General features: G+C 40.8%; 1 pseudogene; it reads left to right on the top strand.

The window, feature by feature from the left end:
• The first annotated feature begins 1,167 nt into the window (after nucleotides 1-1,167).
• The window catches only part of LOC140628540 (dynein regulatory complex protein 9-like), a 62,351-nt pseudogene continuing 39,621 nt past the window's right edge, over nucleotides 1,168-23,897 (top strand).

Below are 23,897 nucleotides of genomic sequence, written 5' to 3'. Positions count from 1 at the left end.
TTAAGGACCTGTCCTTAGGGTTGAAGTCAGGGAGAGTTTTCAATAATTGTGTTTAGTAGTAAAACCTTTCAAATGAAATTCCATTGAACCAGTATGTACATAGAGACAGCTGGATTAGAAATCTGATTCTTCCATTTTTAGCCTTCTGGAATGATTTCACCTAGTTGGGTTGCCATTTCTTCATCTGTGAAATGGAATATTAGGTGAGGCTGAGCACTGAGGTCACATGGGAGGATATATGAAAGTAACTTTTTGTTAGTGCCCTGATAAACTATTTCAAGAAAACCAATTCTCAATATGCAGTAGAATAAAATCTGATATATAAATAAGAATGCAAATTTATTGCATATGACACAATAGCCAAGGAGACCACATCCAACTTTGTCAAGATATCCTATTCTTTATAAGAAACATACTCAGGAAGCCAAATTATAATAGCAGATTGCTTAGTTGGCAGGGGGCCAGTATTATCACACTAGCCATCTTGATCTCCTTACCATAACGATTAATATAATTTATCTTCTCTGTAAGACTAGCTTCCAAGTTGCCAGATACCTGTTGAGGTTGTTAAAAAAAATCCCTTCTCCTGGCTTGACAAATTTTTTAACTTATGGGCCTCAGTTTCAAGAATTTATTGTTTATTTTTTCCTTGACAGATTATCATACTGATTTCCTCAACATAAATTATATTATGATGTACTTCCCCCAGCAACCGTGTTGGTGTCCTGTTAGGTAGTTCAATATATTCAGGAAATCTTATTGGCAATAGAGAAATCAAGACATTTGGAAGGATCATCAGAAATTTGTTGTCATAGTCAAGGTCATGCAACATAAAGCAATATAATCAATTTCTCAGAGCTGAATAAAACCATGTATACCCAATTGTGGTAAACAGAGTCAAGAGTAATCCCCATGATCCCTGCCTATTGTATGCATGTCTTTGTGTCAACCCATTCTCTTAAGTGTGACCAGGACCTGTGATCTTTTTGTAACCAAGAAACACAGCAACTGTGATGAAATGTGTGATTATGTGCACATGATTTTGTTACATAGATTGTAACTCCCATTTGCTGAGACACTCTCCTGTGCTGACTTTGATGCTGCCAGCTGACTTGGTAGGAGCTGGCATAGGGAGAAGGCCATATGGTAAGCAATTGAGGGTACCCTATGGCCAAGAGCATCAAGAAATGCAAGCCCCTAGTCCAACAGCCTAACAAGAAACTGAGCGCTACCATCAGCCCTCAGAGCTTGGAATTTGAACCTTCCCCAGGTGAGCCTCAGATGAGACTACAACCCTACATTACATCTTTATTGTAGCCTTATGAGACTTTGGAGCAGAAAATCTAGCTAAATCATTCCTGGACTTCTCAGCAATAGAAAATGTGAGAAAATCAATGTGTGTTGTTTCAAGCCACTGAGTTTATGGTTATTTGTTTCACAGGCATAGAAAACTAATACCCCAATAGACCTTTTCCTTTTTAATGTTGCATGAGTCAAGTATTTCCTCAAGTCATGACACTCTCACTAGATCTTATAGTAGATATTTCCACAGGAAAACCCTCTTCTATGCACGATCAACTGTCCCATATTTCAATTTATATGGAGGTCCCAAGGAGTGCAAGAGAGTGTATTCATGTATTTAAAATTCTAAGAACTAATTCCATGACATACTTCTCTCCTGCCCCAATATGAGCCCTATCATTATATTAACAATATCATCTCTTGTCATCTTTACTTCTTCCTTTGGTTGGCCATCTTCTCATCATGCCAGGAATTTACAACTTTGCCTCAACCAGAAGACAAAAGAAAAGAAAAGGAGAATTATACCCATAGCTGATTAACTGTCCCTTCTGAGATGAGTCTTGATCATTTCTCTTCCAGATAGCAATCATTTTCAAAGGTCTGCCCTCAAAGTGAATGCATAAGAATTCAACCAAGTGAAGAAAGGGAAGGAGAATGTTCAAAGAACAGGTTCAGAGTGCACAAATCCCCATGGTGGGAGAGCACACAATGTGAAAGAAGGCAGAAGATGTACACGAAAAGCCTGGGTAGCTGAGATGGAGTCAGATCATGCAAAATCTTCATAAAGTATGTTAAAGATTTAGCTTTTTAACCTAAGAACAAAGCGAAGCTGCCAAAAGGTTTCAGGAGTGTGGGAGAGGTCGCATGATCAAAGTATCTTTTGGAAAGGGTGCTTGGTGCTGGGGATTTACGCCAAAGATACAGATGCAGTGAAATGCCAGGACACCTGCACCCCAATGTTTATAGCAGCAATGTCTACAATAGCCAAACTGTGGAAGGAGCCTCGGTGTCTGTCAAAAGATGAATGGATAAAGAAGATGTGGTCTATGTATAAAATGGAATATTACTCAGCCATTAGAAATGACAAATATCCACTATTTGCTTCGACATGGAGGGACCTGGAGGGTATTATGCTGAGTGAAATAGGTCAATTGGAAAAGGACAAAAATTATATGGTCTCATTCATTTGGGGAATATAAAAACTAGTGAAAGGGAATAAAGGGAAAGGAGAGAAAATGAGTGAAAATATCAGAGAGGATGACAAAACATGAGAGACACCTAACTCTGGGAAATGAACAAGGGGTAGTGGAAGGGGAAGTGCGCGGGGGGTTGGAGTGACTGGGTGATGGGCACTGAGGGGGGCACTTGGCGGGATGAGCACTGGGGTTACGCTATATGTTGGCAAATTGAACTCCAATAAAAAAATTTTTTTTGAAAAAGGGGGAAAGAGTGCTTAGTCAGCTTAGTTGGTAGAAAATGAAGACTCTTGATCTTGGGGTCATGGAGCCCATGGTAGGCATAGAGTTTACATTAAAAAACAATTAAGTAATACCAAAGTACTCTCTGGAAAAGATTTAGTCTGGCCAAAATGAAGGCGAATATAGTGAAAACATGGAGAATGGAAGGTGACTGAAGAAGCAACCTAGTGAAAGATTATAATAGCCTAGATTAGTGAGATAGCAATGAAAATGGAGATGAACTGGAGATAATTGGACAGAGGGACCTAAAGTTTTTACTCACTATTGTTTCTTAGACATTTCATTTCTCTAATCTTGAAAAGTTTTCTGGCTTAATTTTAATTTGCCCAGAGAATTTCCTGTCTTTCTAGAAAGGATGCATAGTTAACATACATTTGGGTCCTTGCATGTGTGAAGCTGTGCCAACATTGCCTTCATAAGTAAATGAGGGCATCAGCTGCTATCTTTTTCTCTCAAAATTTTATAAATGAGCTACTGTATCCTCTAGTTTTATATAGCAGAAAAGAAATCTGTTTCCCTTTGATTATCTTCTTTTTTGTTCATACTTTTTTTCTGTCTGAAAGTTTCTGAGATACTTTATCCTAGAATTTCACCAGATGTGTCTAGGACTGTATCTTTAATCCTGTTGGGTGCCCAATGAACACTTTGGATCTGAAAACTTGATTATGTTTGAAGCTCAGATAGGATAAGCTCAGATAAGCTCTAAAATTTCTTCAATCATGATTTTTTTTCCTTCATTTATCTTCTTTCCTGGAAATTCTATTCTTGGCATAAATCTCGAGGCTTGTTCTATTACATGTTTTCTTCTTTTACTCATGATTTTTATTTCCTCTTGTTTTGTTTTGTTTTTTTTTTAGAACGTTTCTGTATTTGAACTTTCAAGTCACTTATTCAGTTTTCAGCAGCATTGATTCCATTGTAAAACTTCTTTGGAATCTTTAAATTCATAAATTCCACTTTTTAATTTTTAATTTTTTTAAGATTTTAAAATTATTTTTAATTTCTACGCCCGGCATGGGGCTCAAACTCACAGCTTCAAGATCAAGGTTTCATGCTCCACCAACTGAACCAGCCGGGCACCCCCACAAATTCCCCTCTTCAAAATTTCCAAAATCTTTTTGCTATCTCATAATTTCTGTTTTGCATTTCCCTTTATTTTTGATAGGAATTGTCATCATAGATTTTTTGTTTTCCTCTAATACTGTAACTCTTCTCCTTGGAACTAAGTCGTCAACTGATCTGTCCACTTACTGCAGAAAGAGTAGAAATCTCTCCAAAATCCTTTGCAGATAAGGTTGGGGAAGCCTGTTAGGCCATGCTGGCTTTGCAGAAGGATGAGGTCAGAAGTTTTTCATGTTAAACCACTGGTGAAATAACGGCACTCTTGGTGTTGAGGATTCCATTATTTTAGTCTTCTCCGTGTGTGAGCTTTGAGTGGCTGTTGTTTTCGGCCCATTGGAAGGGAAACTGTTCAAAGCAGCAGTCCCACTCAGCAATGGCAATGTCCATAGAATCAGCAGAGTCTCAGGCATTCAGTGGTGAGCAGGAAGGAAGGGTTGATCTCCATAGGTTCAGGCAATTTCTACACTCTGCTGTCTGCCCTCTCAGAAAGCCTTGGAATCAGAGCTCCCAACTCCATGCTAGATCACAAAGAATAGTTTCCTCCTTCCTGGTAATTGAAATCATGCTGCAGAGAGGGCAATTTCTCCCAGTCTGGTTTCTGCAAGGTCATCTGGGAAGCCCAAAGATCCTAGATGTGTGCGATCCCCTCCAGGTTCCTACAGTGAAACGTGGTCATCTCTATACCACCTCCCCCACCCCTCCTACCCAAAGACACACATATACAGAAGCTTTAACTTACACATTGATTCACCCCAGCAGAAAATTGAGGGAAATCAGGAGCAAAAGTCATGTGCTCAGGTTGCCATCTTCCCAGAATCCTTCCTCTGGGTGGGTATATATATAATTTTTATATATTTATATATTATTGATGTATTTTTATTTCCTTTCATCTATACTAAACTCTCATTGAAGGCAGGAATGTCAGGTAGCTTATGGTTTGTTTGTTTGTTTTAAGACAAATTGTGTAATGAAGATAGTGTGACCCAATTTCAATAGATATTCCTTAATAATACCAATGGCATTCTAGGCATGCTTCATAATTGGTAAGAGGGTGAGCCAAGCAAAAACACATGCCTTGGACTAACAACTAAGAAATAGGGTCACGGCAGCCCAGGTGGGTCAACAGTTTAGCGTCACCTTCAGTCCAAGGCATGATCCTGGAGGCCCCGTATTGAGTCCTGCGTGGGGCTCCCTGCAGGGAGCCTGCTTCTCCCTCTGCCTGTGTCTCTGCCTCTCTCTCTATGTCTCAAATAAATAAATAAATAGATAGATAGATGATAGATAGATAGATAACCTTTAAAAAAAAAAGAAATATGGTCGCATTAGCCATCAGAAATTGATCTTTTTCTCATGCTGGTTGCCAATTTTTTATCGATTAGTTGTTGCCCTTGAAAATCAAGATGCTATTGATCTGCATCAAGTACTTAAAGGGTTCTCAAGAAATATTTGTGGATATTGATGCATTACAAAAGAAAATAAGACTATGGTAGACTAGTCCATGCAACTTTCATTGTTTGTATTTCTTTTTTTTAAGATTTAATTTATTTATTCATGAGAGACACACAGAGAGAGAGAGAGAGAGAGAGAGAGAGAGGCAGAGACCCAGGCAGAGGGAGAAGCAGGCTCCATGCAGGAAGCCCAACGTGGGATTTGATCCTGGGTCTCCAGAATCAGACCCTGGGCTGAAGGCAGCCCTAAACCGCTGATCCACCTGGGCTGCCCCTCACTGTTTACGTTTCTTAAATAACTCTGTGTATCTTTCTTTACTTAGTAATTAATACAACTAGTTAGAGAAACTTTTCTGGTTCCCCGGTCACTTCGAAGGCTTTGTGAAGTGGTTTTGTAATAGTTTCATGATAAGGCACCTTAGGAGATGCTTGACCTGCCTTAAACTCTTGAATGTCCTAATTCTCAGTTGATCAATAGAAATACTCTCAAAGATGTATTGTTGAAAATATAAAGTATGTAAGCCCATAATTTTCTTCTGCTGTGAATGTAATTGGTTCCCATTTTAAGCAAAAGCACTTTGAGAATGTCAGAAAACTGAACCCTGCCTCTATCTGGCTATAGAAATAAGGAGTGAGGATACTCTAAATGAAGTCAGAATGACAGGGTGGTTGAAATAATGATGAAATTAGGACAAGAGGTATTTTCAAGATAAACTGGTTCACTACTCCTGTTGCTAAAAGCATATAGAATATCATGAAATGTTAAGCAAAGAAGATTACCAAACCACCCTTCAAAGAAGCAGCCTGTGGAAGAGTCAAAGGTCTATGAAAATGAACAGAAAGAATCTACTTTCCCCTCTTCTAGTTCAAATAAAATGGAGGTTTTCTTTTTCTAAGTTTGAATGAGACCAAAGAGGCTCAGGTGGCCCTGAGAGCCTTGGAATAGAGATTATTATGTAGAGATGACAACTAGAGAAGTCTCAACCTGGGGTTCAATTTAATTGGTTTCTGTCTACAGGACCCCATATTATTTATCCCAATATGGTTCCAAAATTCTCTGCTTCCCTGCAAAGTAGATGTTCCCGAAGATTACCTCCTGCCTACCAGACTGAACTTCTATTAGTTGAAGTGTTTTGTAATAGTTGTTGCTTCCATTTTAGCTCAGCTGGACTCAGGAAATGAAAGGGGGGTAGCTAGGGTGTATTTAGGGAACACAGGGCTGCAGCTCATTGGCATGAGGTTTAGGAAATGTTATTTCATGGCTTCCACTTCTGATTATAGATTTCTGCCACCACACTGGACACTAGTGCCCTACTCGCAACACGGCAGGAGAGACCCCGACCTGGAACTCTAATCTTAGAGTCCCATTCTGGCCCTCCTCAAATGGCACCCTCCTCCAAAAGATGAGGAGTCCATAGGGCCAAGGGGTCTGAGAATTCTGATTTGAACCAGGATTTCCATATTTTTATGGAAGTCTATTTGTCAAGCTAGGAGGATAAAACATATTTTATTTGATTTATAACAAATGGCTAGCTTGATTTCTAACATATTTTTAAATAAATAATGTGTGGGCCTTCATTTGTACTCTCAAGCTGGTCTCCACAAATGGTAGAAATGGGCCTTGGCACTACTCCCTCTGGGCCGCAGAAGACACTACCTAATCAATTCGTGGGCCACCTCCAGTGCTGACTCTTTCTCCTCTCACAACAAGACTGTAACTAGTGTGGGGTCCTGGCCGTCCTGTTAATTAACATGTTATTTCCTCTGAATTTTCCTGTCTGTAGAACAACCAGGTTAGACAAGATGAGCTGAAGATTCCTTCCAGTTCTTTGACCTGTAAGTGTGGCAAAGAGCCGATAGCTGTTTTTGGCTTCTCAGCATTTACTGGGGTCTTTAAGTCACTTTGAGCCAAGGTTTCTGTGGGTAAAGCAGAGTGGGACCTCAGCCATATTTCTGTCCTACGTACGCAGTGGAGTTTCACTGGGTCTTACCAGCTTGTGCATATGAAAATGACCTTGATAACAGTGATAACTTCAGTTCCACGAGTTTCTACCCACATGTTCTGGGTGAGAGCCTCTGTCCTCCTCAAAATTTCACTCAACTATTGATGGGCATCTCCAGGATTTTTTAACAGTTCTTAGGTTTCTCCAGCTTAAAGCACCATGTTAGTGTCTCCTGAAGAAAGCCTTGCTTCTTAACCCTCCACACTGCACATGTGGCCCATGTTGGGTGACAGAGAGCATTACCAGAGGTCCTAGGGCACCAGTTCCTCATGCCTCCAAGGCTACAGTCCCACAAAACAAGCTGCAGCCATGGTCTGTGCCACAGATGGAGAAGCAAGGCCCCTCTGCCCTTCTCTCCATTTTATTCCCTACTTTGTCCATGGCATGGATACAAAGCAGAAGTGAGCCTGCTCCCCTCTCTCACACTGTCATGTGAAAGCAGAGTTTCTCTTGAAAGGATGCAGACACAGATCCAAGGCCCCCAGGACAAACCCTGACACTGGTTTTGACATCTCTGAATCTCCCCGGGGTCGAATGCTCTCTGGTCCCTTCCCCATGTGAATATTAATCAGGCAGGTGTCCATGGATTACTGGCCCACTAACCTTTTGGATATACCAGATATGTGAACACAACTGGAACACAATAAATCAGTGAACGGATGACTCACTGAGATAACTAAAGCCAAAGAAAACGATGGAGTACAGTGATACGAGCCTCACTCTCTAAACATTTCAGAAATTTATTCAGATTCACAGTGTTTATGATTATTAACTGAATATTTTAGGCCTTGGTGAATGATTCTTGCATTTTTGGCAATAGAGAAAGCTAATCATTAATATTCGCTGGGTAACAAAGTGAGGGTTGCTGGAGACGAGGCGGGTGAGGGGACAGGGTTACTGGGTGATGGGCATTAAGGAGGGCATGTGATGTGATGGGCACTGGGTGTTATATGCAACTGATGAATTATTGAACACTACATCTGAAACTAATGAGGTACTATATGTTGGCTAATTGAATTTAAATTTAAAAAAAATTCACTGGATACCTATGATATGCTGGGAACCAGGTTATACATTTATATGCATTATCTTATGTACTCTTTTAAGTCAGGTGATGGGAAACTTTTTCTGTGAATAGCCTGATAGTAAATTATTTTCAATGTCGTGAGCCATAATCATAACATCTCTGTTGTACTATTAGCTCTGAAAGCCAAAGTGTCAACCAATGAATGTGGCTGTGTTCCAATAAAGCTTAATATAAAAAATAAAAATAAAATAGGTTGCAGGCCGCATTTGGCCCACAAGCAAATTAGATTGGCTGACCCCTGCTTTATGGAATTCATGGATATGGTATTGTTTGCATCCTCATCAAAGTAACAAGGAGACTGAAGCATCAAGAGTCTACACAACTGGCCCAAAATCTCAGATATGAAGGAATAGAACTGGGATTTGAACCTAAGCAGCCTAACTCCAGAGCACACACTTCAGCACAGGGCCATTTAGGACACATGATAGTAAGTTACAGATTACCGTTGGTGGGAAACTTAGGGGCTGGGACCTGCCTTTGAACCTGCATTGTATGTGTGCTTCATGTTTTCTTCCTCAGTCATCATCGCCAACAGAGAGCTTGATATACAGGTTTCCCCTACAAACACTTTCATAAGTCGAAATGGCTTAAAGTAAAGAAGCAATTACTATTCATTTATGTGAAAAAAAATGAGTATTTCCAAACCCCCCAAATCACCTCTCTTCGGCTTTTCTGATACCTTAGGACACATCTTGTGAACACATGCACAAAATAAATCAAGATAAAGCACAGATGCTCACAGACACGGTTCAGAGCTCTGGCAGCTTGATGCTGAGATGTTGAGTGTAGTTTCTGGGGAAGGAGCTTGGCAGGGCCACTCTCACTGTTTGGGGGGCCCGCTGCCTCTATAATGACTGGCTGCAAAACAAACACTGAATGCTCTTTTTGCTTTTTGCAAAATCCTCTTTGGATTTCTTTTGGTTAGCGGAAACAGGTGCTAACGTAGGTCCTTCCTAAAAGCAAAGTGGCCCAATGCGAACTTTTGAAACACAGAGTATACCTGCATACTCATGATCCATTAAAGGGAAAAAAGCCAGTAATAAATGAAAGGTCACTTTCTTGCTTTGAAGTATCAGGAAAGGGTGGTGTATGCCCCATCTAACAACCCTTAATTAGAGAATTGCAGTATTCATGACTTCTTAATTGCTCTAATGATATGATCTCACTTACTACTCATTAATTTCCTCTCCAACATGGCCCCTCAAGCCAGCTCCACCTTTCATAAGGAAGCATGAGTCAGTAATAATGATAATAATAGTGATAATGATGATAATTCCATTAACAACAATGCATTTGTATAGTACTACTCGAAGCCACTCTTTCTTTTTTTTTTAGGGCCCCTCAATGCAATGCCCCCAGACGACTTCCAAACATGTGGCCTCAACCCTCCCCACCACTCAGGCCTCGACCCTAGATTCTGTCCCAGCCCAGAATCATCTGGGTCTTCTGCTCTTTCTCTGTACTGGGGACCCCTGCCTCCAGTCTCTTGATCACACAGCACTGGGGTAAGTGGATGGCCTAGATTCAGATCCCAGCCCTGCCCCTTTGCCCATGGTCACACTACCTGAGCTTGCCTTGGCACCTTCCTCATCTACAATGTGGGCATGAAAATAACTGTAAAGGGCTTTGGGGAGGATTTCAATGAGCTTATATTTAAAGTGCTGAGAACAGTGCTGGGCGCACACTAAACTGTCTGTGTGGCAGCTGGTATCATTTGCCGCATACCAATTACTGTAAAATGTTGTGTGTCATTTACTTGGTGCCATTGTTCTCACTCCTGCTAGAGTATAAGGTTTGTGAAGCCACAGGCTTTGTTTAGGTCACTGCTATATCTTCTGTACCTAGAACAGTGCTTGATGAAGTGGGGGTGGAGGGGAATGGTAGGCTGCCTAAAGAGGAAAAACAGGGGCATTTATAATTTAAGTTTTTATTTTAATTCCAGTTAGTAAATGTACAGTGTTACATTGCCACTCATTCTTCTAAGCACTTTGTATATATCAATTCATTTAATCTTCACAGCGAAAACCATTTTACAGATGAGGAAACTAAGACCTAGGTGTTAAGTGGCTTGGCCAAGGGTGAAATTCCAGGTAAGTGGCTCAGCCGGACTTTGAATTCAGGCACACTGGATCCAGATCCCATCACTTTAAGTATTAAGCCTGACAACCTCTCAAGGAGGATTTGTAAATATAGCAAAAACTAAAATTTGTCATTTTGGTAAGTCACCTCAGTGTAGGTAGAATATGGATTGTGTTTTGTGGTTTATTATGGAATAGTATACTATATTCTTCTTTTTTGTATATTTTTTATTGGAGTTCAATTTGCCAACATATAGCATAACACCCAGTGCTCATCCCATCAAGTGCCACCCTCAGTGCCTGTCACCCAGTCACCCCATCACTATATTCTTCCTTATTAAGGAGGTTGTAACTTCCTTTGCATGTGAAGGCATGGGGAAGCCCCCATCAATGGTCTCTTCCTACTCTTGACATTGATAATCTCTGCCGATGCCAATGCCCATCCCCCTGAGACAATTTCAAGACGCTATCATTTGAGTGTGTGGGGGGCACCTCAGGAATGCCCAGGAAAATGGATAGAGGCAGATGGACACTTTGAAATAGATGCATTTCCTTTCCCATCTTTCTACTTTTCTATCTGGGATTTTCTCTCTTGAAACTTGTACTTCCTTCGGAGATGCAGCAGATAGTGTTACTGGGCCACCCACATCTCCTTGGAATTGACCATTATTTTCCCTACATGTAGTTCATTTCCTTACTGCCAGCACCTGAGCCTCTTTGCCTGCAAGCTCTACTTGGCCTCTAAATCCTGCTGCATGATCATTTGAGTGTGGGGGCACCCACACACTCAAATGTGTGACACGGTGAAAGTGCCAGAGAACTAATCAATGATTGACAAGAATTGGTGTATAAATACCCCAGCACCATCACTCCTCAGCACGTGTGCTGCACTGGCCCTTAGTGTTCCCCAGATGGTTAAGCTCAGTTGTCTACAGTGGAAATTGGCTTGGAATTGTATCAGTCAGGATTCCACTGGGGTGAGGGGGGAGACAGTATGAGATATGTATGATAAATAGATTGATCGATTGCAAGGAATTGGCCTGTGCAATTGTGGGGTCCTGCAAGTCCAAAATTCATAGGGTGGGCCTTCAGGAAAGGCAAGCTGGAACTCTAGGGCAGAGGCTCATGCTATTTGTACTTTAAGAATCCAGGTGTTGCAGGACGCCTGGGTGGCTCAGTGGTTGAGCATCTGCCTTTGGCTCAAGTTGTGATCCTGGGGTCCTGGGATCGAGTCCTGCATTAGGCTCCCCAGAGGGAGCCTGATTCCAACTCTGCCTCTCTCTCTCTGTGTCTCTCATGAATAAATAAATAAAACTTAAATTAAAAAAAAAGAATCCAGGTGTCACGCCATTTGGGAAGGAAGCCTTTCCTCACCATCTTTCAATATCTGTCTCATAGATGTGTGACAGCACCTGTATTACCATTGTCTGTCTCCTGCTTAAAGATAACCACTATTATTTATTGGTGCCTACTTCCCTCCTGGTTCAGTTCCTAATACAAGGTGGTCAACAAATGTTTGAAATGAATTAAATGAAACCTCTCAGTCCCTGGAATCACAATATGTGCTTACTTTGAACTAAAGGGACCTAGAATATATTTGTATTTTAAGTGCCATAATTTTCATGGTGTGTCTATTATTCCCCTATTCTAGGTCAACTTTTTCTTCTGGGTATCTACATTGTTTGGAGCAATTTGATAAGTGGAAGGCATTTTTTTCTACATGTTGCCATCTTCCGTATCACCCTCCTGGCTGCACTCCCAAGAATACCCAACAAGTTAATTATATTTGTAGACTTGCAAAGTAGCTTTCATGAGTAAGAGTGTCATTCATCTATGAGAGAACCCAGCAGAGTTTGCCGGCGGCAACTTGCCAGAGATGCTAAGTGCTTGCTAGCTCCTTGAACCATCCACTGGAGCTCTCCATTTTGAATAGTAATAATTGCTTTAAAAATTGTTTTTTAATTTATCGACTTTCAAATGAAACCAGAAACCTTTCAAGGCACTGCCTGTGCACATGTGACCCACCTGTCTTTTTCTGGCTCCCACAGGTATCCCCTTCCCAGGAGAGAGATTCACTTTCGCCCTCCCTTGTAAGCTCACCTTATCCCAGGCTTCCAGCCCTACCCCTGTGTGTGCTGTGTCAATGTAAGGAAGAGAGGCAGGATGAAGCTCCACCTGCCACAAAGTCCACAACCTTCATATTCAACTAATGAGAGGGGGAAATGTGGCCTGGTCTTCACATAAATGATAGTTCAGTGTTGACTGCTCCAGCAGAGCTAGTAACAGTAATAGTGGCCGTTACTCTGCATCAAGCACAATTTGCCAGACCAAATTGGCCACATTTGCCCAATGGAGATGTTTACATACATGACAGCATCAGATCTTCACAATAAGCTTATGTGGTTGATTTGATGAACCCCATTTTACAGCTGAAGAAACTGTGGTCACATAGGTCAATTTTTACTGTAGAAAAGTGAAAATTTGAGTTAGTTCTTAGAAACTACAATTTAAATCAGACTTACTGTGAGTCCAGTTCTGGTCTTTTACTTTACCTCTGACCCTGAGTCTCTGTCTTGATAAACATGTCAGTAAAAAACAAAAACAAAAACAAAACACATCAATGAAGATGATGTCTCCAATTGGAGTTTATGGAAGCCCTACTACATGCTTTGTGCTGTGTGTTTAACCAAGTGATGGGGCCAGGTTTCAACCCCAAGGCAATCTGCATCAGAGCCTGGGGTCTTCCCACTGTCCCTTCAAGGATGAGGCTTGGTCTTGCTTTCCTCAGTTGTGCTGGTAATCTCGGTCTTGCCTTGGGACTCCATCCACGTGACTGAGGGCTGTCTCTTATTCCAATCCACTACATGGTAAGCCAGAGAGATGGGATCAGGACTTGCTGGTGCTTCCCATCTAGAAGTGGTTAACTAACTAACAGGAAACCAATGAAAACATAATCACAAACTTGGAGAAACACAATGGAAGATACAGCTTATGAGCTGTGTGCATACTAGGGAGCCTGACCCAGTTTGAGGAAAGTGATCAGAAAAGGGTTTTTTTATTTTTTTTATTTTTTATTTATTTTTTATTTATTTTATTTTATTTTTTTTTAAGAAAAGGGTTTTCTGAGGAACTGATTTTTTAAAAAATCAACCTTGAGGTATAATTTGCATACACTAACATCAATCCATATTAAGTATACATGTGATGACTTTTGGCAGATGTATATGCCCATGAAACCACTACCACAATCAAAGTGGAACATTCACATCACCCCAAAAGCTCCCTTGCGCCCCTCTGTAACCAGTAAGACACCTCACTTGCAGCCCCAGGCAACAACTGGCTTGCCATCTGTCATGATAGGTCACATCTGTTTTTTTGTTTTGTTTTGTTTTGTTTTTTGAGTTTGATATAATTCCATACTATATGTGTACATTTCTGTCTGGTTTTGCTCCAAATAAAGTTTTTGAGATGCATTAAAAATGAATCTCAGGCCACCTTTTGTCCCAGATCTGCTGTCACAGATCTTCTGACACCCTTGACTGCCTGTCTACTGAGTATCCCATTGCCATCTCCCTGCCCCAACCAACTGGCTTCACTACCTCCTACCATCCAACCTCAGGCTCCCCTGACTGCTTGGCCTCCACTCTCATATATGTCTGGACTTACCAATAAGCACCTGACCCACTTTCCGTGGGGGACGTCTCATCTCTCAAGGCAAAGCCTTAGCTTTCCTGGCCCGGCCCTAGCTTTTGAAGCCTGAGAATCCATGGTAAAGAACTAGGAGCAGCCTTAATCTCTAAGACCCATACATTAATGAATGACAAATCAAGAAATGAAGACTTTCTTCAAGATCTGACTCAAATATCACTTTGGAAGTGATTGGACTCTCAAGGTACTTTATGTTTACCTCTCTTGAGCACACAACAATTTCTGCCATATTTAAGCGTGTGTGTGTGTGTGTGTGTATACATGTTTATCTCTCCATTTAGACCATATGCTCCATTAGAGCAAGAATGAGGTTAATTCACATTTGTGATGCTCAAGGAAATAGCAAAGTGGGGGAAAATTAGGTGCCTCGAAATGTAGTCTCCTCAATGACTCAAATAATTTTCCTTCCAGTTACTGAATTCACAAATTTAGAATTTGTCAAGGCAAAGCACTTTTCTCATACATAAAATATTGTTAATAATGAAAATTTTAAGTACACTAAAATTTTAAATACACTAAAATTAACTCATAGAGAGGAACAGAGCATATGCTAAAGAGTGACATGAAGGAGTAGATATGTTTTTCTAAGATTTATAAAACCTTTGACATTATAAACTGAAACACAGTCAAACTGTGAGGTCTAGTCTATTAAAAGCATGTACTCTATATTGAAAATGCTCACAATTCAGTACCAACAGTGAATGAATATTAAAACTCAGGGTGAAATCTGAGTCAACTCTAGTCAGTTTAACGGAGTACACAATGGTCAAGGAGACATTTCACTGTTATGTATTGATCTGTTTTACCTGAGTCATTTATTTGGGATAAAAAGAAATTCTGCCCTTTTATCCATAAGGTTAATCAAACACAGTCACCCACCACACTGTCCATCTCCATTTGATTATTTTAAAAAAAATGGCCCTCCCTTCTACCATCCCCATAAGTGGGCTTATGCTCTAAGCATAACCACCTGAAGTCTTTATAATTTAAAGGCATAATTTTCCGCCCTCATTTCCATAAAGACTTTTATAGCAGGCACAATCCACTCCAGTGGGTAAGCAATGTATCAAACTCTTGGTACATGCAAAGATTACTTCATTAATTACAAAGAAAAACTATAAAAGAGGCCATCTATTTTCACAGAAAATGCCATAGGTGGGCATTTCAAAGTATTTGGGTGTACATAAAATTATCTTAAGGATTTGTATCCAGTTTTACATGTACAATGTTTTAAAAGACAAACATTACTATAAGGCTTATAAGGAAGAGAACAGGTCCTTTTCTCACAAGCTGACTGGTACTCTGAGGAAACCACTTCTACTTTGGTGCTTTCGATTTCAATATATAACCCCCTACTGCTATTTCTTGATTTTTTTCTTTTGTTTTCAATATTATCTATTGGCTTCCTACTGTGGAAGTGTTCAGCCCTCGCAGGTACTCCTCGGCTACATCTTTCAAACACGCGTCTCCCAATGAAAACTTTCCCCTTCCCCTTATTTACTGGAAAGATCAACATTCTGTTTTGCCTTATTATTACAAGCTCAGCATAATCCCAGATTCAGCTACATAGTCTCCATGCTTGTATTTAATTTCTTTTAAAACTTTAAAAAATATTTCCTGCAAAGTATATTCTCTCCTCTCTCCTCAATTAGTTTTTCTGTGCCTGTGTTCTCAAAGTTTAGTTGGAAAAGAAAATGAAAGGGGAGTTTCTCATGGTTCAGAGGTTCAGATTTTTCCTTTGCCCTCTCTCTGAGCTTGTGACCAATCCTCCACAATGGCTGGGGTACCTGAGGTCAGACTCTCTCCGGTTTGAATTCTCTGCAGGGTAAAATCTCTGCTCTTCCACACACACCAGGGAGCAGATGCAATTCATTTAAGTGCTGCTTATACACAGCCTATCAACCAAATATCTTTCCATCAGAGGCAATTCTTGCTTTCTGCACCTTTCTGGGGTTCTCTTGTGAACTCATCCGCCTCTCTGCTTCTTCCCCTAGGACATCAGCTTTCTCTGGCCTGTTAGAGCAGCTTCCACTTGCCCAATTTGCTATCCAGCTTGCCTTTTTTTTTTAACTTCAATTTCCTCTCTTAGTGTCTTAGTCTTTTTACAAAATAACTCATGTTCCCTCTGTGGTCAGCTTAGTGGCTTTGGAGAAAAAAAAATGGCAGTAATGGCATTTGTTGGATTTACCAGGTATCACCAGAATTCCTCATACAAATAAGGTTTAATTTTCCCAAACTTACATATATAAATCTGAAATCTGTCACAGAGCTCAGTAGGCTGAGCATCTAACTCTTGGTTTCAGCTCAGGTCATGATCTCAGGGTCCTGGGATGGAGCCCTCCATTCAGTGGGAAGTCTGCTTGAGATTCTCTCTCTGCCTTTTTCTCTGCCACTCCCCACTCCTGTGCACATGCGTTCTCTCTCTCTCTCTCTCTCTTTCTCTCTCTCTTTCTCAAATAAATAAGGAGTGCCTGGTTGGCTCAGTAGGTTAAGTGTCCGCCTTCAGCTCAGGTCATGAGCCCAGGGTCCTGCAATCAAGCCCCACCATGGGCTTCCTGCTCAGTGGAGAGTCCACTTGTCCCTCACCTTCTGTCCTTCTCCCACCCTGCCACTCATGTCCCCTCGCATGCTATCGCTCTCTCTCTCTCAAATAAATAAATAAATAAATATTAAAAAAATAAAAATCTGTCACCTAAGTTCTCTCAGATTCAGATTCAGGAGTTTTAAAGAAAAAGGATAATGGTCCTTCATTTTCGCCTACGTAGTTTTGGGGTCCCAACTCTAAAAAGCAAAAATAGTAATTATAATAACAGGCAAGCAAACCAACCCACTCATATTACAGTGAGAAATAAACTAGGTGAATGGTTCAATAACACAACTAAATGGAGAGACAAAATGATTCATCAAGACATGGTATTTAAAGTGGCTTATTATACCCTATTGCTAAGAGGTTTATAGCCAAAATAATACATATTCTTGTCATGTAAGAAAACAGAAAAGCAAAAGTCTCTGCAGAGTGGCTTCTCCTTTACATCGAAGAGCCATCTTTAATTTGTTGATTTCATGTCTTCTATGCAACTGCCATTATCCTGCTGGCAATGCCCTCCAAGGGCCCAAGGTGACTTCCTACCTGCTAATAGCAATAGCCTGTTTTGGGGGGCTCTCCAAAGCATCTGACTCTGAGAACCCTCCTACTTTTCTGGAGCCCTACTCATTTTGGTTCTCTGCTCTCCACTCCCTCATAATTGATTTCTAAAATCCCCCTGCTCACTTTTCTTCCCTTGCTGCTGAGCTTGGATTCCTCATTTCTTTCTTTCTTTCTTTCTTTCTTTCTTTCTTTCTTTCTTTCTTTCTTTCTTTCTTTCTTCTTTCTTTCTCTTTCTTTCTTTCTTTCTTTCTTTCTTTCTTTCTTTCTTTCTTTCTTTCTTTCTTTCTTTCTTTCTTTCTTCTTTCCTTCTTTCCATTAAAGATTTATTTATTTGTCTTAAGGGAGAGAGAAAGAGTGTGTGTGTGTGAGCCTGGGGTGGGGAGTGGTGAGAAGCAGAGGGAGACGGAGAGAGAAACTTAAGCAGACTCCATGCTGAGCTTGGAGCCTGTCTCAGGGCTTGATCTCATGACCCTGAGATCATGACCAGAGCCTAAACCGAGAGTCACATGCTTGACTGAGTGAACCACCCAGGTGCTCCTTGGGTTCCTAATTTCTGAAAATACTGCAGAAAGGCTGGTTAAGGCCAATTTCAATTCTCCCTGACCTCTCAAAATGCTTTGATCACATTAAGCAGTTATATCAGGTGCTTCATAAAAAGGTTGGGGAGGGGGGCAATGCTATGGTGGATATTACGGGGCACTATCTGAATTCACCAACATTCTCCCTCTCAGAGCTGAGGTACTCATTCTCCCAGCTGTTGGGGGCATTGGCAGCTGAAGGCTCTCTGGTAAGACGACCCTGCCCAGGGTCAGGCCCCATCTCCTGGACCCATCAATGACTTCCTTCATACCCCACAAGTACAGATCCCAAAGACCCTCCCCTGTGAACGCTCTACAGGCTAATCTCCATCTTAGAGTTTATTTTCAGGAATTGAACCAAACAGATGCACACTAATTTGAGTAGCTGGGGCAAAAGTAAAGTAGTGCCATCACAAATCTCATTGTCTCAGGGTAGAGCATTTTAAGGACTGGGTATTATGGAGTCAGTTTAAAACACTGCTAAAACAATGCTCTCTGGGATCAGACTGTGCAGGTTTGCAACTTGGATTTATGGCTTACCAGCTCTGGGAACCTGCCCAATTTCTGTTCAGTGTAACCATGTCTTCTTTCCTCACCTATGCAAGGGCAATGACAGTATTGCCCATGCCAACATAGCGCAGGGCTTCTCAAACCTTAGCCTGTAACAAAATCATAGAGGGCTTATTAAAACACAGATAAGAGGTGGCTCAGCAGTTGAGCATCTGCCTTCAGCTCAGGTCATGATCCAGGGGTCCTGGGACCAAGGCCCACATAGGCAGATTCTCCCTCTGCCTATGTCTCTGCCTCTCTCTCTCTCTCTCTCTCTCTTTCTCTCTCTCTCTCTAGTGAATAAATAAATAAAGTCTTAAAAAAAAACACAGATGGCTGGTCCCCAATTCCAAAGTGTCTGAGTCAGTAGGTCTGGGGTGGGACCTGAGAATTAACATTTCTTTTTTTAAAAGATATATTTATTATTTGAGAGAGAGAGAATGGGTGCAGTGAGGAAGGGAAAAGGGAGAGAGAGAATCCCAAGTAGACTCCCCACTGAGTGTGGAGCCCAACACGAGGTTCAACACGGGGCTTGATCGTACGACCCTGAGATCATGATGTGAGCCAAAATCAAGAATCAGATGCTGAACCAACTGAGCAACTCCAGCACTCCAAGAATTAGCATTTCTAGCAGGTTCCCAGGTAATGCTGCTGCTGCTGCTGGTCTAAGGACCATACTTTGAGATCCACTGCCACAGGGTCTTGTGAAGATTAAATGAGAGAATACAGTAGTCCTTACTTTATCTGTGGGAGATATTTTCCAAGACCCCCAGTGAATGCCTGAAACTGCAGATAGTACTGAACCCTATTTTACTGTTTTTTTGTATACATATATACCTATGATAAAGTTTAATTTATAAATTAGGCAGAGATTAACAATACCTAATAATAAAATAGAACAATTGTAACAAGATACTAAAAGTTATGTGAATGTGATCTATCTCTCAGAATACCTTAATGTACTATATTCACCCTCCTTCTTGTGATAATGTGAAATGATAGATGAAGTGAAGTGAAAGATGTAGGCATTTTAACATAGTGGTAGGCGCCTAAGGACCTGATAATAGGTAAGGTTAAGGATCATCTGCTCTTAGACCACAGCTGACCCTGGGTAACTGAAACTGTGGAAAGCAGAACCACAGATAAGGGGGGACTACTATATTTGCAATGTACTGAGCTTGGGACATGCTCAAAAATCTTAGTTGTCTGACTAGGTGCCTGGGCTTGTGCAGTGTACCATCAACATTTCTACCTAATCCATACTTTTTGCTTCTTTAATTTTGAACCTATCAAAGCAGAGCTTTGGAGAGCAGGTGGAGCATAGTCTAAATATGAATAGCTCAAGTGCTTTAGCCCATTGAGAAAAACCAACTTAATAAATAACAGTATTCTATCAGGTAAACTTTTTTCCAGTCATTACAAATACTACTTCCTATTCATGACAAGTGGGATAATTCCATTCAGGCAATTAACTACATGCCAATTTAGAGATTCTGTTTCCTCAACTCTACCTAAAAGGTGATTCCATGAAGCCTACGACCAAGATCATAGATAATGTCTGTGCATTGAGACCACATCAGGAAAGAGTAACTTGGAAAAGCAGGAATTCGTTAGCAAGGATTTTAGATTCTTTTCTGCATGTCTCTGTAACTCAGATCAAACAAGACTTAGATTCAAATCTAACCAACATTTTTGAAAAGGTTTAATTTATTTATTTTAGAGAGAGAGAGAGTGTGCATGAATGGGGGGGCAGGGCAGAGGGAAAGGGAGAGAATCTCAGGAAGGCTCCATGCTGAGCGCTGAGCCTGATGTAGGGCTTGATCTCATCACCCTGACACCATGACCTAAGCCGAAATCAAGCATCAGACATATAACTGACTGAGCCATGTAGGTGTCCCTAGCCAACATTTTCTGAGCACCTACAAATGTGTCAGGCCTTGTGTTGGATGCTTATCCAAATGTATTTTGTTTAATCCCCACAACAATGAGCAAATCTAATCTGTATTAAGGTGATAGAGGCTTAGTATTATTGTATAATGGAGTAAAGTCTGCAGGAACTGTGAAAGTACCAGAAATATCCACCCACCTCTTATTCATAGTGAGCGATTTGATGTTTATTTTAAAGAAAGGTTGGTTTGAATGTCAGAATGTGCACACTGACTTTCATTTTGCTCCTTTAGTATAGCTCAGCAGCTTGCAAACTCTTGTGTGCCTAACAATTAATATGAAAGATTGTACATTCAAAACCAGATGTACCATACCTTCTAGTTGATTTAAGGGTCTTTCAAGGATATTTTAGACTGTAGGGGATTTTTATCTTAAAGGCTGACTTTCAAAACTCATTCTTACATAAAATAAGACTTTTATGAACATTTTAAGCCAAAATTTTTTGGCTATCTAAATCCTCAACATATCAATATAATGTTTAATTCTCTTTCATCTAGTATAAGAATGAACCTCAATGAGGAATAAAGCCTAGGGGGATGGTTCTGAACCTCAGGGGATGGTCCTAAAGAAGTGGCACATGCTTTACTCAGACTTAAAGATAACCTTCAGGATTATATTGGAGTTACTTTCATCAATATTTTTCAACAAATATTTATTTGGCTTTGAATGCATGGCAGGTACTATTCTACGTACAACAGTAATAATGCACAAATTGCTGCTCTCAGAGAGTTTACATTTTAGAATCAGAAGAGACAGATGAGTAACATAAATATGGATGTAATATGTACATTATTATGTCAATATTTCATGATGTGAAGTAGTTTAAAGGGATAGAAAGCTACAGTGGGTGGTGGTGGTGGTGGTGTTAGTTTATCTAACACCATCAGAGAAGGACAAGAACCCAGAGAATGGTGTCCCAGCAATAAAGTGAAGTACAGTATTTTTGGAAGAAGAGGGTAATCAGCTGTGTTGCATGCAGAAGTAAATCCAATAAGATGAAAACTGAGAAATGATCATTGGTTTTGGCAACATAGAAGTCACTGACCTGGACAAGGAAACTGTGGTAGACTAATGGGCATGGAAGCCTGATTAGAGTGGGCTCAAGACAAAATAAGAAAGGGGAAGATAGTAAGCAAGAAACAGCTACTGGGGAGCTTTGTCCAAATAGCAACAGAGAAATGGTAGAGTTGTCAGAGAGGAGTGTGCAATGATGAGAGAGAAACATTATTGTATGTTTGCACACTAAGAGGACTGATCCAGTACAGAGGGGGAAAGTTAATGATATAAAGGAGAGAGGTGGACAGGTCCTTGAGGGATGTCCTTGAGTGAGAATTCAAGAATGGGATCACATGTCCAAGGAGAGGATTTGACCTTCTATAAGTAGTCCAAAAGCTCACTTGTCAAGATTCAAGGGAAGATGTACAATAAAGGAAAGATACAGAAGATGGAAGATGACTTTGGTGGGAAGCTATTAGTGTTCCTTTTTTAATGCTTCAATCTTCTCAGTGAAATCAGAAACAAGACCACCCATTGAGAATGAGCAAGGGCAAGAGGTATTGGTAGTTTGCAGAAAGAGGAAAAAAGCATGAAAAGAATCCTCTAAAAGAATGGGAGAATGGATAGGCCTGGAATAAACAGTGGGATTTCCCAGCAGCTCTAAGGGCTCACATGTAGGCAGTGTACATGTGGATTGCATCTGGTGAGCTGTCTGGCCCGGAGGCCATCTCTAGAGTGGCAGGCAGGATGGAAGGCCTAGGATGTCATATCTTTATCTGAGGACATGCTGCATTATTTCCTGCCTCATGTAACCATCCTCATAAATTTCTATGACCTTTGCCATTAAAGAAAGTTGACATCCTCTAGCAGGGACCGTTTGCATCTTTGCATCAATCACGATGCTGTCCATTGTGACAAGCAAGCAAGGAGAGAACAGCATAGCATTATTCTTCAGGCACCTTGCCAATACAATGAAGTCAAAGACCCTCCTTATTCATTCTTCAGGAATACAACAAACAGCTCTGCCTGCTAGAAACAGAAAGCATTTTTACTAGGGCCTCAAAGCCAGTATCTCTAAACCCATACTGGTTTTTCCCCTACCCCAGTCAGGTTTCCCCCCTAATTCATGGCCTGATTATCCACTTAATACCCTGAATACTATTAGACTCATCTACATATGAAAAAATATAATTACTTTGCTTCTAAACCTTTGATGACTCCTCATTTCCTAAATTAAGTTTAAAACTCATGAGCCCAACGTGGGATGCCCTTCTAGTACGTCCTTCTCACAAGATCTTCACCCATCCATCTTTGGCCCAGACCTACCTTACCATGTTCCATACCTACCTCAGGAGGTAATTTAGGCTCCCAAGAGAAAAAAAAATAACTGAGATACTTTTGATAGGGAAAGCTTTAGTCAATTTCTATTAAGATCGTGACCTTGGATTAACTAAGAGAAGAACTTTCCATCATATGTCCCAGGAGAGCCTTTCAAACTCATTTCCCACATAGTAATATGGCTTTTAAGGTCTCTTTATTTTAGAATATAGCCTAAATTAAGAGAATGCCTAAAGTTGAATCTCCATTGCCAACATCTCAACTGTGGATCTGGGGAATTATGGTTCAGTTTATTTCAACTATGATAACATTTTCTTTAAAAAAATTTTTTTTATTAGAGTTCAATTTGCCAACATACCACATAACACCCAGTGTTCATCCTGCTAAGTGCCCGCCTCAGTGCCCATCACCCAGTCACCCCAAACCCCTGCCCACCTCCCCTTCTACTACCCCTTGTTCGTTTCCCAGAGTTAGTTGTCTCTCATGTTTTGTCACCCTCTCTGATATTTTCACTCATTTCCCTTTATTCCCTTTCACTAATTTTTATATTCCCCAAATGAATGAGAACATACACTGTTTGTCCTTCTCTGATTGACTTACTTCACTCAGCATAATACCCTCCAGTTCCATCCACGTGGAAGCAAATGGTGGGTATTTGTCATTTCTAACGGCTGAGTAATATTCCATTAAATATAAACCACATCTTCTTTATCCATTCATCTTTTGATGGACACTGAGGCTCCTTCCACAGTTTGGTTATTGTGGCCATTGCTGCTATAAACATTGGGGTGCAGGTGTCCCGGCGTTTCGCTGCATCTGTATCTTTGGGGTAAATCCCCAGCAGTGCAATTGCTGGGTCGTAGGGCAGGTCTATTTTTAACTCTTTGAGGAACCTCCACACAGTTTTCCAGAGTGGCTATACCAGTTCACATTCCCTTCAACAGTGCAAGAGGGTTCCCCTTTCTCCTCCACATTTTCTCCAACATTTGTGATTTCCTGTCTTGTTAATTTTCCCCATTCTCACTGGTGTGAGGTGGTATCTCATTGTGGTTTTGATTTGTATTTCCCTGATGGCAAGTGATGCGGAGCATTTTCTCATGTGCTTGTTGGCCATG

This window comes from Canis lupus, chromosome X (genome assembly GCF_048164855.1).
Source record: "Canis lupus baileyi chromosome X, mCanLup2.hap1, whole genome shotgun sequence".
NCBI classification, from domain to species: domain Eukaryota; kingdom Metazoa; phylum Chordata; class Mammalia; order Carnivora; family Canidae; genus Canis; species Canis lupus.
This window is presented reverse-complemented; position numbering and strand designations above follow the sequence as displayed.